Source organism: Pyxicephalus adspersus, chromosome 1 (genome assembly GCF_032062135.1).
Source record: "Pyxicephalus adspersus chromosome 1, UCB_Pads_2.0, whole genome shotgun sequence".
NCBI lineage: Eukaryota > Metazoa > Chordata > Amphibia > Anura > Pyxicephalidae > Pyxicephalus > Pyxicephalus adspersus.
Window position 1 is genome coordinate 73,575,804 of NC_092858.1, and position 18,010 is coordinate 73,593,813.

The window sequence follows — 18,010 nt, forward strand, 5'->3', positions numbered from 1 at the left end:
GGAAAGGATCTTTCACGAACCTTTCCAACGGATAACAACTGCACGATGCATGAACAAGTGCTGTACATACAGCACCATTCTGCTCTATGGAGAGGGAAGGGGGAGAATAACGGAGCAGTACCCCGCTGTGTTCTCTCCCCCTTCACTTACATTAGGATACTTCGTTGTCCATCGTTCGTTGATCCGCTAGGATGGTCGTTCGTATGATGAACAACAAGCGCTGTACACATGCCAGTTTTGTGTTGGACATCAGCCCTGAGCCGATTATCGGATGAGAACAATTACACGTGTGCACGTAGCCTAAAACCTGTTGTATCTGCAGGCATTGGGATGCTAATGAAGGATATTATGATGCTAATAAACCACTTGATTGCCATATTAAACTTTTTATACCTAAAGAATAATTTTTACTTGAGGTATGTTCTCTTAGGCCCCCCCCCAGCAATCTTGGTTTAAATAAAAAGTTGGTGTGTGGCAAATAAGAAAACAGCGTTTGCCTTTTTATCTCTAATGTTTAACAAGATAATATTTTTTTACATACATTTCTTTTGGGGCATTGTCCCACAGGTCCCCCAGGCATCCTCAACAATTATTTTGATAATTTAACCCCAAAATTTCAATATTTGGAATTTTCACATTGACTGCAATGTAAAAAGTTGGAATTTGCAAATTTAAAGGAAGTCAGATTTTATTATTAGAAAGTTGGAATTCTAAAAATTTGAGAATTCAGAATTTCTAATAATCTTTGCTTACAATGCTTAGAGTACAAAGTATATGGTTTATACCAAATGCTTCTCTAAATAAAAATCCGGTCTCAAATAACCTAATAAATGTTGTTTACATCACTGTTGTAGCTTTAGACTTATAAGTTGTAGACCCAACAATCTGCTATATTTTTTTTATATTATAAATAATACATATTTTAATACATTTTACATGATGTGACATGTAACTTAAGAGAACTAGACCAATTTGTGTCAGTATGGTATATAACATGGAAAATTCCCTCACATGGGAATTATGTCAAAAATAAATTACGTTGTGACACTTAAAATTACCTAGAAAGTGTCACTGAGCATTTCTGAGAAAATAACTGTCATATCAGGAAAACAAAAACTGAAGGGAAGAGAGGACTGAATGTGCATTTCAGATATGTTGGACTGGCTGTATAAAAAAAAAGAAGGAAAATGGAAAAATATGTACTCAATTTTCAACTGCATGTCACTTGTCAGAATAAGTTTGAACATGCACACAGTATGAATTCAATTGGATGACTTCAGCCCTGTCAAAAATCAAGTGGCAAATTTTGTGTATCATTTGTTCATAATTTATAAATATATTCTTACAGAAAACATACACTATTCATACAATTTAATTTAGATTTTATGACTCTACTATACAAGATTTGAAAACTACAAGTGATAAAAATATCATTATTCTTTTGCCCTCATTTGTCTAGTATACATAAAAGTAAATGTATTTTTATTTAAAATACCTTGATAACATTTAATGCATTTTTAGAGAGATAAAGGGGGTAGAATTGATGTTCTGTTCTTGATGTTGATGTTCTTTCAACAAAATAGAAAAAAATGGTGGAGGAGGTGATTTATTTCAAGAATTTAGGTTTTTTACTTAACAGGGTGAATTTCCCCTATTGCAGGGGATAACAGACTAAGTTTAAAAATTTTGATGATAGTTCGCTTTTTAAAGATTACCCGGAATTCAAGGAAAGTGTTTTTTCCCCTGCAAATCACTGAATGGTTGAAATCAGTAGAACTAGGCTGCATAAAATATCCTTTTCAAGAGGATATTTCACTTTGCTATGTGAATTGCCTATAATAAATTAAAACCTACCTTTTAATTTAAACTTACCATTTAACCCTAACACTTAACTTCCTAAAACATTTATTTTAAGGTCTAAGTATTAAAGTGGTTATACACAAAAAGACATTTTGAACTGGAGGTGGAATTTGTGGCTGAACTAGATGGACTTATGTCCTTTTTCAAACTGACTAACTATGTAACTATGTAATACTCTACATTAGAGATTAGATTTAAAAAAACATCCAATCTAATGCGAACCTACTAAATCTTAGGGCCTTCTGAATAAATCTATAATTGATGTATCATTTGTAAATTTATGGATTGCCTATTATGTTTAATCAAGGAGTGCTCTTCAACAACCGCTAACTAACGAGAGTACTTCCATTAGTTTACACTCAGTTGTGCTGATTTGTAGTAATGTCTGACTCCTTCATGCTTCAGAGTTGGAACCTTGGTCTTAAAATGTTCTCTTAATGCTTAACATAGCCTCTATTTGAAACCCTTAACCTCAAAGCTGAACCCTAAAACTTTCACGTGGTAAATACCTCAAAAACCTAATTATGGCCACCCAAAGGCAGTTCCAACTACCCATAACCTAATTCTTTAAATAGAAAAATTATTAAACAACTCAATGAATCATACCACCAACACTTCACATTGTAAAATAAATGATCAAAAATTGATCTGCCATTACTGCCGTTAAAAGCAGGTCAGAAGCGGATGATCATCTGTGTCTTACCAACTTATCAGAGTTACTGATGCCAATAAAAATGATTTTTATATGATCTACTAGTGTTAGTAATTAAAAATTTAGAAAAAACACTGGAACATATCAAATTTTTAGAATATTGTGAAAAAATATAATGAATGTACACTACCTCATTTTAGCAATTTAGAATTCTGCATTTTGATGCAACTTGATCATTGAAAGAGAATCTGAGTTTAGTTAACTGCTTTGTGCACATTACCCTTTTTTTGATTTATTAATGTGGTGTATCTGCATTATAGGTTGTTTCAGGTAACAGACAAAGGAAGACTGATTTGCTGTAAACCTTTAGCACAATTCCTGCCAGTCTCTAAATTAGAAGATGTAATTGTAAATTAATATTTATAAAAATAACCTAAGATTTAATTATTAAATTAGTTGCTGTTTACTTTTTTCTTATTAATTTCTACTGAGGTGTTTGTAATGGAACATTTTCTGTTTCTTAATGGCATTTTTTCTGAATCCTCGTGTACTTGCCAACTCCATAATTTGCATTACACGCTATTAAGATAAAATTTACCTTTCAACCAAACATTTTATGAACTGCATAAAAGAAAAAAAATATGTTTTCATGCAGTGAACATAAAGGTTTTTCCACTTTCCTATATAAAGAGGATTTTTAGCTTGTACAAAGTAGTTTCCAAATAGTACAAGCCTTCTTACATTTTTTAATGTGTTTGTTGCATAATAAATAAAGCTTTAATAAGACTTATGATTATTTACACACAATGGGTATTATGATTAGTAGTTCTAGAACCAAACATGCTTAGGGCAACTAGATTTTGCCCCATATGACCTTCTCTCTGGCAGTTTAACTGTTCTGAAGCTACAGAAAACTAATTACTGACCAACACTTAAATGGTGGTCTTTGAGACACATCAAAGCTGCATGTTCAGTTCTATGTTCTTATCCTGAAGAAATAGAAATGTATTTTTTTTTTTAAATCAAAAGATCTGTAAAAGAATTTAATAAATATAATACAAACAAGAAACTTATTGGTAAGTGCTGTACATGTAATGACAGTTTTCAAGGTGTTTTTTTAATTTAACATGATTTTATTTAATTTGTTTTTAATTTACATTCAGACCAAGCTGACTGGCACAGGCAACAGTGACAGGGATTGGAATAACTTAAAAGTGATAAGAGAATGGTTGGAAACTTTGTGAAACTTTGAAGTCCCAGCATCAATTTTTCAATAAATTACATATACATAAAAAGTCTTACTTTTATTTGTAAATAGCTTTAATGTGCTTTGTGCCAGAAACATAGTTTTGGTGCCTAAATAAAAAAAGATTAAAACTATTTTTTTCAATATTTGATTGAAATGAAGTTATAAGAAACCTTAGCTCAAAGTTTGGATTGATTTTCACACATGCTTAAACTACATGCTCCTAAATCTCATTTGGCTGTTCATGTACCCAAAAGGGACTATAATAGGGAAGGTTGCAATGACATTTCTGCACTCTGCAAAGCCCAGCCACAAGTAGACATGCAGGGACAACCTGACTCATCATTGGACGGACAGGGTGACACACTGGCATATTTGCCTGGGGCTAAGTAACCAAAATAGTCCAATAAAGTTATCATTCATGAAATAATTAAGTGAATACACTCACTAACTACATTCAATTCTACTGATTAATTAGTAAAATAAAAAAAAAAAATTTTAAACATAAAAATTCCCTATTTAATAATATTGTACAAGGACACCTATTACAAGTTACAAGGTTTCACAATGTCACAAAATTCAGTTACTTTATACCTCTCTATACTGCCTGCTGGGCTCATTGCTATAGCTTTGAAGTTGCTAAGACGTTGCCTCTTATTCCTATATTTCTAATTGCTGATCAAAGAATCTCAACCAGCTTCAGTGATTTTTTTTTTATTTCAGATATTTTTGTGGAAACAGGCACTATTAGCCATGATCATGGTTTGGTAACTTGTATGCTCTCTACATATGAGTAAACCCTTGGACAGCAGAAGTCAAATGACTTTATAGGATCATATAATATCAGCAGTTGAACACAATATATATCTATATGAGATATATTCTCAATGTAATTTTCATCAGGTTTGAAGACTGGTGTTCAATAGTAGGTGTCCATTGACCATTGACATACCACACTTTCTGGTCTGTTAACAAATTATAGGGTTGTGGCATCATATAGTGTCCTATAGGGATGAGTGAGCCAGATTTTAAAATCCGAACATGTAAGCGAGAACGACCTGTGTAAATTCGGCCGTTGAGATTGAAATTTTTGGGACCTGCAAGAGCAATCAGGGGAGCGGAGCTAACAGCTAACAGCTCCGCTCCCCTGATTGCTTTTGCAGCCCTGTAGTATGTGTTCTTGGATAGAGATTCTCTATCCAAGAACACAGGACTACCGCGGCTGTGCTGATTATGAATGAATGCAGTCGTGGGAATCATCCTGTGGTGATTTACGCGGCTGCATTCATTGATGAGCACAGCCGCGGTACTCACACTGACAGGAGGAGTACCGCGGCTGCATTCATGAATGCAGACATGGGAATCCTCCTGTGTGCGATCCCCGGGCACTAGGGATTAAATGAAGGCAAGCCCTCATTTAACCTCTTGTGCCAGAGGAGCCAGGAGGAGTACCGCGGCTGCATTCATGAATGCAGACATGGGAATCCTCCTGTGTGCGATCCCCGGGCACTAGCGATTAAATGAAGGCAAGCCCTCATTTAACCTCTTGTGCCAGAGGATCGCACACTGACAGGAGGAGTACCGCCGCTGCATTCATGAATGCAGCCTTGGGAATCATCGTGTAATGATTTCCTCGATCTTCCAATGGGTCCCCGAAATGGGTTCGCCGACATTTCGCCGACCCATCAAAAGTTAAAGGAAATTTTCGCGAGAATGTCAGAGGTATTCTCACTCATCCCTAGTGCCCTTCCAGACACAAAAGCATAAAGAGCTGTTTTATCTAGACTCCATCCTTTTTGCATATATTATGTCCTATCCAGTTCAACTCTCTCTTTTAAATTCCAACTTTTATGATCTCTTTTTTCAACAAATGTTCATGAAACATTTAGAATTGTATGAAGACAATTTATGAACATTTCACGTGCATATAGATTAAAACAATTTTTTTATAATTTTTTTAACTATATTCGTTATGTATTCAGTTTATATAATGGAGTAAAATATTGTAGACATACACCGATAAGCTGAGACATTAAAACCTTTGACAGATGAAGTAAATAGCATTTATCTTGTTACAATGGCTTCCGTCAGAGAGCTGGATATATTGGGCAAGAGGGCAAAAATGGACAACTATGAACATCTGAGCCACTTTTATACTGGCCAAACTGTGGTGATTAGACAAAAACGTCAGAGCTTCTCCTAAACAGCATGTTTTGTATTGTGTTTCCTGTATGCAGTGCTCAGTTTCTACCAAACTGGTCCAAGAAAGGCCATTTAGTTAACTGGCAACAAAGGTTATTGCCATCCAGGGCTCACTAATGTGTTTGGGAGGCTTGTCAGTTTATTCAGATTAAAAAAAAAAAAAAAGCTACTGTAGCACAAATTGCTAAAAAAATGACAGTCAGAATGCCCATGCTAATCCCCATGCACCACATCACTCATTTTCTTTTAGATCATATGGATAGCTGGGCGCAAGTCAGCAGGCTAGCAGAGGCACCAACATCTTGCTATCAGATACTACAGGAAAACTTTGAGAGTCTGTACCCCAGTGGTTTATTTGGTGTTACAAGAGGTGCCTACACAGTGTTAGGCAGGTGATTTTCATGTATTGACTGATCAAAGTAAGTATATCACCAGTAACCATAGGTGACAAACTATCCATTTAGGCAATATATCTGTCAAAGGTAAGTAGACATTTGTGACAAAAATATATACTTAAGGACAGTTCTCTATGACCCAATTTTTCCCTAACTCTTTACCTGTTAATGTGTTAAAGTGACCATGGTTTAGGGAGCTGTGGTGAATTTGGTTCTGGTAGGGGCTATGGAGATTGGTTGGTCTTTGTCACTGGTGGGGGATGGCTGAGGTCCTTGAAGGTTGTGCCTGGTAAGGAAAAAGATGGTGGGACCCATCATGGTGTTATGTTTGTTTGAGTGTTTGGTTGTCAAAAGGTTTTGCTTGAAAGTGATATGCAGCTAGGGACATTGAACAGGTGTGGCATCCCCAAATGAGATGGAGGTGTGGATAAAACCTTAGAGGACCTGCAGCCAGATAGTGTGTGTTAGTACTGTCCATCAAGATACGGGTATACTATTTGTGTTGTAGAATTATTTTAGTTATGTAAAATTATTAGTTTTATTTATTGTATATTATTGCTATGGTTGCATTATGTTGAAGATATTATGATAATATTTTTTTCTGATGAAAATGTATGGTATTCAAAGTATTTCATAATATGACCACTTGTATGTGTAATTGCCTTGTAAAAGAGGATGGGCAGTTAAAAAGCTTGGGGACCCTGTAGATTTAAACTAGGAAGAAGTGAACATCCAAGCTACCCGAGTCAAGAAATGCGTGCAATAAAATTGCTTTGCAGACCTAAACATTTTTTAAAACCCAAGTAACCTTTTGCAGGTGTACAACTGTGGGACAATATACAATAGACAATAGGAGAGGCACCCTGCAAGTTATACTAAATCCTCTAGTGGAAACTAGATTTGGAATATTTATTGGCAAGACAAATTGGAGCTATATCACCTAGGGCACCAAACACTCTGTGCCACTGTTAGAGGCAAAGCAATTTATCAAGATTTTTTGTTCATGCTGAGTTTTGGTATGTGACTGACATACATGTAAATAATGCTTAACAGAGTTTTTCTTTCATACTAAAAAGATGGTCATCATACCCAGATCTCTGTGAAAATAATAAAAAAAAATCAGATGAAAGGCAAAAGCTCAACACCGAATGTTCTGTAAAGATATGTGGCAAAGTACAAGAGTTGTCAGCCAATGCTTTTATCTAGTACATGAATAAAGAAGCTCTTATGAGTTAGAAATGGTTACAGGCAATTTGGAATTCCATCTCTGCATATTTATTTGCTGTGTAGGAGTATTCTAAGATTACACATAGCAATTTATATAGATCTAGAATTTAAGTATAAGGCAATTATCCTAATGACCTAATAAGCAGATGCAGAATCATGGGCATGTAAATACTTTCAGTCTGTGAAAAAAAGACAAAATGTCTGAACATATTTTGTCTCACTGAAATTTTTATTTACTTACTATAATTTATGCTAAGTTAATACATTTATTTTTGTGAAATTAGAGGATCGATAGCACAGGCGTACTGTTAATACATCCATATGGAAATATATGTTGTAAGGCATACAAGACAACCATGTAGAATTAGGTGTGTTTCTCTGTATTCTTGCTGATTTGGTCTAGATATTGGAGAAAGGGTCCCAGATGAATGTTTCGAGAGATTAGGAATCAAAGAAATTGGTGGGTTTTTCAACACTCCTTGGGATCTGAGATAAGCAAGCATTAGTAGAATGATGGCTTCAAAATCCACTGATAGTATTACCCAGAAGAAAGGTGTCCTGGACAGAAGTGTAGTAAAAAAGTGCCATTGAAGGTCCAGTGTGAGTTAGACACTAGGGCTATGAACTCAGGAGTAACCTGGAACCTGGAAAAGCGTGAAATAGGGTGCCATTAGGCCTGTGTCAGGTACCCATTAGTAAGAATGAGAGAAATGCAAATCCTGTGGGAAGGTGTCAAAATTTACATTTCTCAGATTTGAATGATTTTAGGGGCCTGATTTATTAAAGCTCTCCAAGGCTGGAGAGGGTACACTTTCATCAATGAAGCTGGTTGATCTAGCAAAACTGGATTGGATTTCTTCAAAGCCATTTGCTAGCAAATGTTTTGAATCCTGAACCAGATCCATTCCAGGTTTGTTGTATCACCCAGCTTCACTGGTGAAAGTGTATCCTCTCCAGCCTTGTAGAGCTTTATTAAATCAGGGCCTAAGACTCCAGTCTGTATTTGTGGCATCCATAATTCTCTGCAAGGCAGACTTTCAGCACTACAAAGTCCTATATACAGTTCTAAGTAACATTGTTTGGGGAATTAAATGTATTAAGCAAAAAATTAATAAATTACTTCAGAAATTTTTTTCCTGAAGTAGTTGTCATTAAAATGTTAGTCGTACAAACATTTATGTGATATTGCTTAAATACAAATCAGGTTTCATATTAACATTATACCATTCATCTATATAGTGATCATAAATGGATGCACTACACATTAGTAGCTGTCAGTCTCCTTTCACACTTTATCTTTTTACATTCTTTCCAAAACACAAACAGATCTTTCTAAAACTTAAAATGCACATAATGTGTAAAGCTCCTTGCTTTAAAGCAGGGGTCCCCAGGCTGGCTCTGGCCGGTGCACCCCCCAGTGGGGTCAGGAGAAGGACCCCGCTTGGGGAGGGGCACACCGACCAGAGCTGTGAACCACGTCTCCTGTACAGATCACAGGCTCAGGGAGGCTAACTTGTGAGTGGGCAGGTTCTGGCATCATGACGTCACTCTGGGGGGAGCGTCTTCCCCTTTAAGTGACACAGGGCTCCCCACCCATGGCATGGCCTGGAGTTCATGTATTTAGTGGTCCATTAGCTCCAAAAGGTTGGGGACCCCTGCTTTATAGGGTAGTGTGTTGCATTGCTGAAAAATATACCTTGCTACATAAAGTTTTGTAATCCACATAAAATGTGATACATTTTATTTTAAAACATTACAAGTATTTTAAAATTCACTGCATAATAAAGAAGACACATGCTTTATCTAACGCCATGGTATCAAAAGGTCAAGATCCTATTCAAGAATTCAAGGGATCCATCTGCATTTCCGATCACTTTCAGTCATTTTTGTACCTATGGTTTTAAAAAAGGTTAATGCAAAAAAAAAATTATAGGTATGAAAGTTGTGTATGGAAAAAGTCTTAAAGCACAGAAAGTGTTTGAAAACTATTGTTTCTGCTTAAAAAAATGTAGTATATACTATCCACCTGAATCTGCTCTCTTTAATGATACAGCACCAGTCTATAATGCACTCTGGATTAAACTTTTGAGTCAGCAAATATGTGAATATATTACCTTGAAAATCCTTACTTTGGTTAAAAGTACTTTTCATCCCTTGAGATATCAAAGTAGCTAATTAAGTACCAATGTCTAACCAGCGGAAACACTATGAATGGAAATAGACTGTCATTGGAAAACTATTATACAAAGAATTCATGCAAAACAAGATACTTCATGTCTATCATTGATTTTTTAATATTAGTTTTAACTATTTATTCTAAGTGTGCACTACCAGCACATTTAAGCTTCATTTAGGCAACTAAACTGTATTCATTAAATTATATATTGTGACAACATTCCACATCCCTCTCCAATTTAGACTGAATAAACAAGATGATGAATGGTGTGTGAAAGAAGACTGAAAAAAAAATCATAATTTAAAGTTATCGATGCTGATGTCTTTGCTAATGGTAATAGGTAATGGAAATCAGTTATCTTCAATATAAAAGTGGAATGACCAAAAACACTGTGACGAATGAGCAGTGACAGATGTAGCCAATAGTAGGCCCTTGTGCAGAACTGAATTTGGGCCCACTGTGCCAACCTGACTTGAGCTTCCAATGGGGGCCCCAGTTTGCTGAGCAGAGTCCGGGACCGTTGTACAGTGGTTCAATCAGCGAGATACCGTTAGTGCCTACGTAGCTCAAAGGCATTTCAAAATCAACTAGAAGACAACAGATACAGACTCACAGACACTGAAAGCTACCTTTGGTTTAGGCTTTATTAGTCTAATAAATCCCAGCGTACTGGGGTAGAATAGGGTGTATCTTGCTGTACAGTGCAACCATGATTTGGTACTACAATGTAATCATTTTTTTTTAACTGCTTACCATGTGTTATTTTTTCATTTTGGAGATGAAACCATATGTAATGCTGCATTTGCTGATTATGTTATTGTGGTCAATATTATACTTTTGTACACAAAGTTTTTCCTAATGTATTGCTAATTTATTAGGAAATCATTACTGCATTCTTGCAGTTAAAATATATAAATAATAAACATTTGTTTTAATGATAGGTAGAACAAGCATTCATAGGTATTCGTTATTAAAAATATGTCACACTGATAAGCAGTGGAGTAACATAAGCATTACAATATATGGGGCACCTAAGGCATATGTCCCACATACTTCTGCACTGAAGGAGCTGCACAACATATTTTGCCTGCTTTAAGCAATAGCACCCTGTGATGATGCACGTAGGTTTACCATTAACGAGGCAGGGATCATCATTCCACATTTCTTCACCCTTCTAAGTTTCTCTAGCTATATTATTGGGAACACAGCAAGTGAATTGGCTGGAAAATCAGCTAAACATGCAAACATGTACCATTGTTAAAATTAATATTGTTATTGTTATTATTAATAATATTAATTAATCAGGATTTTTATAACGCCAACATACTATACAGCACTGTACATTGAATAGGGGTACAGTGGTTGCAGATACAGACAGTGACACAGGAGGAGGAAAGGACTCAATCTAGGAGGTGGGAGATGTAGTACACATTAGGATATGGGATATGGAATAGTGGGTAAGTAGTGAGGGTTTAGAAGATGAGTAGGCATTTAAAGAAGCAGAAAGTAGGAGCAAGCAGAATAGGATGAAGAAGACCATTTCACTATGTGAGTGTGCTAACCAGCTACCAGTTTCCTGCTCAAAAATGTTTTTTTTTTTCTTAGGATCACATTAAACAAGACAACTTCTTAGGAGACATAAAAAGTAACACATAAAACTTAAAAAATATACATTTAGCCTCAGCTGCAGTATAATATTACTGATCGGTGATTGATACTCCAAGGATGTGGATTTATTTACTGCCACTTGTAGTGTTGTTTTTCCAGAAACTTAACGCTCAGTAGTAATTGTTTTCTGCGAATCAAACTGTCAGCCTATTTCAGTGATAAGTGTTTTCTGTAAAATAGTTGAAACAGCATTAACCGATCCTAGATATATATTTCCTTGAACACAGATTGTCTACAGCAGGTAATTTGTGACCAAATTGTACCAGCTGTTTCATTTTGTTCTTTGTGGAAATTGCTGCCAATAAAGCTTTACTACTTCTGAGATTGTGACAGTTGATCAGGTGTAAAAATTGTTTTGTAGCAACACAGCTTGATTTTTTTTTATAATTAAGGAAAACTCTCTTAATACGTAGTTCATTGTAGAATAAATAATAGTACGCAAAGAGTGTTTTTTTTCTGCAGCTCAGTAAAATGTTATAGCATCATCAGAATTCAAGTTCATATTCATATACCCCAACTAATTTTCATGTTTCATGAGCATTTATTGGAAAAAGTTAACAAATATTTTGCTAAATGAACATTGTATATGCTTTTTATTACAAATAAAAAGTGCATTTATAGGTAACCCATTTTTTATTTTTAGTTTGGATACATTAGATAATAGTTACTGATTGTTACTGATCCAGATTTCATATATATATATATCCTCCTATGTAGTAGCTACTATAACTATCATATAGATTACTAGATTGTAAGCTCTTCGGGGCAGGGTTCTCTCCTCCTGTATCACTGTCTGTATTAGTCTGTCATTTGCAATCCATATTTAATGTACAGCGCTGCGTAATATGTTGGCGCTATATAAATCCTGTTTAATAATAATAAATTAGCACTTTAAATTTTTTATTGTTACTACAACTATACCACTGTGATGGTTTATTGCATCCTCTTCAATGAACCACTTAGTCACAAATAATATTCTCTTCGCCCATACTTCCTTAAAGCAAACTTTCATTTGGGGCAAAGCATCCCATTTGCTTTAATCCTCCTATTTCAGCAGCATATATATTTCTCCTGCTCCCCAATTGCTCTGTTCAGAAATCTAAGGACTCTAAAGCTGCGTACACACGTCAGATTTTTATCGCCCGATAATCGGCATCAGCCAGATATCGGGCGAAAATCTGTCGTGTGTACAGTCGGTGTCGTTCATCGTCCGAACGACCGTCCTGGCGGATCCACGGACGATGAACGACGACCGATCCTAATGAAAGGGAAGGGGAGAGCGCGCAGCAGGGTGCCGCTCCGTCGCTCTCCCCCTCCCCTCTCCATAGAGCAGAACAGTGCTGTATGTACAGCACCGTTCATGGATCGTGTAGTCCTTTGTCGTTGGAAAGGATCGTGAAAGATCCTTTCCAATGACAAAAATTGCACATGTGTACGCGGCTTAATATTTGCTTGTCTTTTTCCATAGATGATGAGTGGAAGTGATGTGTAGTTGAATTTGGTTTGAATATAACCCCGGTCACCTTAAAATGCACACGTGCAAAACAGGATCAAGGTTTTATGTGTATGCAAACTGCATCTTCAGAAAATGTCATACTAGACTAAATCTCAAAGTCATGTCAAATTGCTCTTGACATTAACCAGCACACCGCAGACTGAAGAATATAACTCTTCTCCCATTTTGTTTCTAGCACAGCATATCCCAAAAAATGTCATTCTTTATACCAGTACTGATTTCCTGGCAGAAAAGAAAGTAGATGACAGTAAATTCAATCAACTATTTTTATAAACTACACAGTGCTCCAGAGAGCCCCAAACAAGGTTGAAGTTTTTGATGGCAATGTGAAGAGCTTGCACAGGGCTGCCAGACACTCACTTTAGAAAATATTTACACAGATAAAATTATTCCACTGGGAGGAGTGTGGCAGCCTTCCGAAAATTAACTTTTTTTCTGTCTGGTATGTACGTATTAGGATGCAAACCATGTCTTCCAGATAAGACAGAATGACTCTGATTGCATATACACATAGCCCTGCATACATTTACTGAAAATAGTAAATGACAATACAGTGTTAGAATAGTTGAAATGCTGATGAAGCCAATAACTGAGAAAACAAAAAGTTACATTTTATTTATTTCAATGAATTACAAGGTTACTCGGACCTATGCTGTAATCAACCTCTCTAGCTACTTTAAATTAATAAAAAATAAAAGACATATAAATGGATTTACTTTTTTTTTCGGAAATCAGTGGTAGCTTACATGTCTGCTTTCCTCCCCCTCACCGGTACATCTTCCTCATACCAAAAACCAAACAGCACACAAATTATGGGTCAGATGTCAATGAGTGCCCCTTTAATGTTACAGCAGTTCCCTAAACATGGCCAACATATATTTAACCATAACATACCATGAATATACAGTCCTTGCTGCATGAAGTTCAGAAATAAAACCTTCTTATAACAACAATATACCCTGTGTGTATCATACCAACCATCTCACCAATACGTCTTAACATTAACACCAGTCAGGTTGCAAGTCCTCAAAGGCTTTACTTCTGTACACCACACCACAACATTTCAGGTCTGCTGCCACCATCAATTATTGCTCCCAGCTACACCACACTGGCTCAGGAATGAGATCCTTTACCTGCAGCCCTTTAATAATCTCCAATCTCATGTGACTCCATCTCTTCTCAAAAGTTTAGAGACACCACATATTGCCACAAACGCACCACAAATATACCCGCCCTTGAGGACCTTAAACCGCCCCATATGAAATTCAAAGGAATTTATCCCCATTACTGACCTCAACGAATGGGCGTGAGTAAAGTAAGCTCGCCCCTTTACTAACCCCACAAAGCATGTCTCTGTCCCGTTTCATACTGCCTTATACTCCAACTTGCCCTTCCGGACATAGAACCTCGACCTTTTTATTCCATGACCTTTTCTACACCTCGCCTAGCTGTTAACTCTACACCTTCCAGCTTCTGTCTAGAACCTGGCCATGCTGGGCCTCCGCTTAAACTCCCTCCTTCATTTAGTTTTAGGCCTACCTTAATGCAGGGTCAGCATCTACTTACTGGTCATATATGCTGGTTTAGAAGTTACAACATCACTTCCTGGCTGTTGCAACCTAATTACTGGGACAGGGAAGACTATAAAAATAATTCCCCCTGTCTGTGGTAGATTGATGATATTAGCTCGCTCTGGTCAAAGTCTCTTGAATGTAGCTCAAAGGCTTTAATTTAATAAATAAAAGAAACAGCTTTTCTCATAATGATTTTGTCACTGTATATTGCCATGAATTGTATTAATAAAATTGTAAGGTTGCTGAAAGGTTTACTTTGAAGAATTCATATCAACCTTGCAATCTCTAGTGTACTGCTTTTGTATCATGCAATCATAAGGATGGTAAAAAGTAAGCGTTGTAGATGGACTAGAGCTTTTTTTTAACTTCCCTAATTCCAATTGTATAACAAAGACACTGACCAAAAAGTTTTCCAAACACAGCAAAATATTGAACTGTCATTTTGATTTTTTTTTTTACTGCACTGTAATACATTGTTCAACTTGGCCGGGCAAATCAGCATTTACACAATAAATTACTGATGCCAAATCATATTCTGTATTGACAGTAAAGATGAGTTTTTGCTGGCAGGCTTCATGGTTACAAATTACCAACCACTATGTCAGATGCCTTTGTCTGTTGCTGGCTGTAACACAAACATTTACACTAGGTAATATACCAAAAATTAGCTGCTTATTTATTTGCTTAAAATAATAAACAGAAACCTATTAGTGTATCGTATGCAAGACAGTTTAAAAACATATTGTAAATTAGTGAAAATGTATTTTTTTGTGTTCTATTTGTAATACCAATCTCCCAGAGCATATGTTTAAGACTTCTCTTGTATTGTCATATATAGAAAAAGGATGCTAAGTACATCTGATGGCCATTCTACTACCATAGAAATACTATTCCTGTACAAATGTCTGTATGAGTAGTAGCAGTGCTGGAGAAGGTTGTAATAAGACCCCCGGCACTGACAACTGATCTCTGAAATACGTTCATCAAGTGTTCAATCTAGTGTGGCCCTAATGTTTTCGGACATGGCCTTGCAAGTCTTAAGCATAGCATTGATGCCAACAATGATCCTGTTCTTCAGCATGTGGGTTTCGAAAGCCAATCTGTTAAAGCCACTGACTATGAAAGATCTTCACAACAAAGAATCTGATTTTAGTCAGTTTCTAACAGCTTTGAAACATCTCCTTGTTTACATTTGATTTCTAGCAGGCTGCCAGGAACTGCTTCCATAGAAAACACAGAATACCTGAATGCTAAACTTCATTATCCTCTAATTTTTTCAGCCCCAGCTAAATTTCACTGTCCTCCAGTAAAAATGGTGCCTACTTTTGCAGAAAACTTTTTTATGAAGTCATTATCATCAGCGGCAGCATCTTGAAACTTTAGACTTTCCAACAAGACACATAATATCTTTCCCAAAGCATCTGAGACTGCCAAGCTACCACTTACAAGTGAATCTGCGACAGTCAAGGTAGCCAATAAATAGATATGTATATATCATAACACTTCTCCTATTTGCACACAAAATTTAAGTCTATATCTATCAATTTTTACACTTCAGTCACATCTAATTGTCCCACGGTTTTGTGCTTTGCAGACGGGCATATATTAATGCAGAAAATTCAAGATTTTTGGAAGAAATATAGCATTTTTTTGTTCATATCTAAGGTCGGTAAGACCTTGTCACTTCCCTCATATTTCAGCAATATATACAGTTTGTATGCCATATTTAGATGTTTTAAGACAAATATTAAGGATTTTATGTAACAAAATGTCATAGGGCAAGTTTGGCAAATCCACCACTTTATATGGCAATTCACATAAAAGATAAGGCCATTAGGAATATTCGAAGGTGATCTTTCTGTGGTTTTTATGTGGCAAATGGAAATGATTTTTGCTTTTGGCCAAATGCAAATCATTTTTTCCCACTAATGAATCCTAATTACACTTTGCTACTGTTCATTACAAGCACATTGGTTCTGTTCCAGCTAACTCTATACTTTCAAGTTACTTGGCATAATAAAACAGCAATAAAATATCAGTTGGACATCTTTCTTACTTTATAAACTTGAAATGTAGTGAAGACCAAATCATTCTTGAAATTAAAGCATGAGTAAGTACACATTTTAGAATAGTACAAGAATGGCACACACTATCTTACAAAATCATATCATATATTAAATTATGGTATTGCTAAGTTAAGAGCCCATTATCTACATAAGGCATACACAATTAAGTTATTATTACTATTGACAAAGGCATGAAAAATAGCTATAATTAACTTACAACAAGTTTGGAGTTTTCCACTATACTTATAAATTTGTAGTTTCAGATCATTTATTTCCTACTCAGCATGGCTCATTGATTCAGAATTCTTTAAAGTATTATATCTCAATATACTTTTAGTGATACAAATGAGTAAAAGCTTTACATTTTATGTGTCTATTGTATTTGCTTTCATATTTCAAAACTTTGCCAGAAACATTATTTGCCATTATATAGACACACACCCACATTCATTCTCTTTCTATCCTTTCTTACCAATTTAAATCAATACTTTTCCTGTGATGTGATAATTGCTTGAGTGTTAAGTACCCCTGGTGCCCGTTCTTAGGTCTGTGTCAAATTTGACCCAAGTCATTTAAAGTTATCCAACTTTGGTTTGGAAGTTTTTAATTAACAAAGCCTACTTGTTATATTCTATTGATACAAGCACCAAAAACTTCACCTAGTTCACAATCAAAGACATTCAGATTGCTATGATTGGTATTTTACAGTTTTTACTGAAAAACACATGTCCATAATAAATCAATATTTCAGTAAAAATATGTGCAACTGTGTCAATAAATCCCTTGTCTGTCACAATATAATTATACCATACTCCAGTATCTTTACTGCAAATTGAGATGTATTTCCAAGATCAACTTGGAGCATTCATCAAAATCAGTTAGTTGAGTGCACTGGAAAGAGAAAATTACATCTTTGTTTAGCCATGCGAACAAATTCCCAATTTTGCATAAATGCAAACAAAAAGAACTTAACAAAACAAACAGATCAATGTTTGCTATAGTTGCTCAGAAATAAATTGTGGATGCCTCCAATTCACATTATCCATGAAACAAGTAATAAAACAGATAAGTGCAATATTTATGGAGCATGTATCCCAATTTGATTTTATATGCTCGGTTGCCAAGGCCAGTGTCAAATCTGTGATAATTCTCTAAAGGTCCATTTTAGGCAAATTAAGCTGCAAAGCTTTGAATCAGTTTATCACTGACCCTTGACATATGAAAAGTACATCACTCATGGGGTAGCATTGGTGATGTATTGCTAGCTTTGTCATTTAAAATGAAACGCAGCAATTTGCTGAATAATGTAAGAGAAAAATGTGCTGTCTCTGTTCTTCTTAAAGATTTGCTTGTGGTCACCAAAACAGAAAGAAGGTGACATATTTGCAATGCAGACAAAGAAAGCAATAAATTCCTTTTTAAAAAGCC

At 35.7% G+C, this 18,010-nt stretch overlaps 1 protein-coding gene across 1 annotated transcript in view; it reads right to left on the reverse strand.

The window, feature by feature from the left end:
* Nucleotides 1-18,010, reverse strand: part of LOC140325805 (utrophin-like) — a 304,415-nt gene that overhangs the window by 83,037 nt on the left and 203,368 nt on the right. The gene's annotated exons all lie outside the window — the stretch shown is intronic.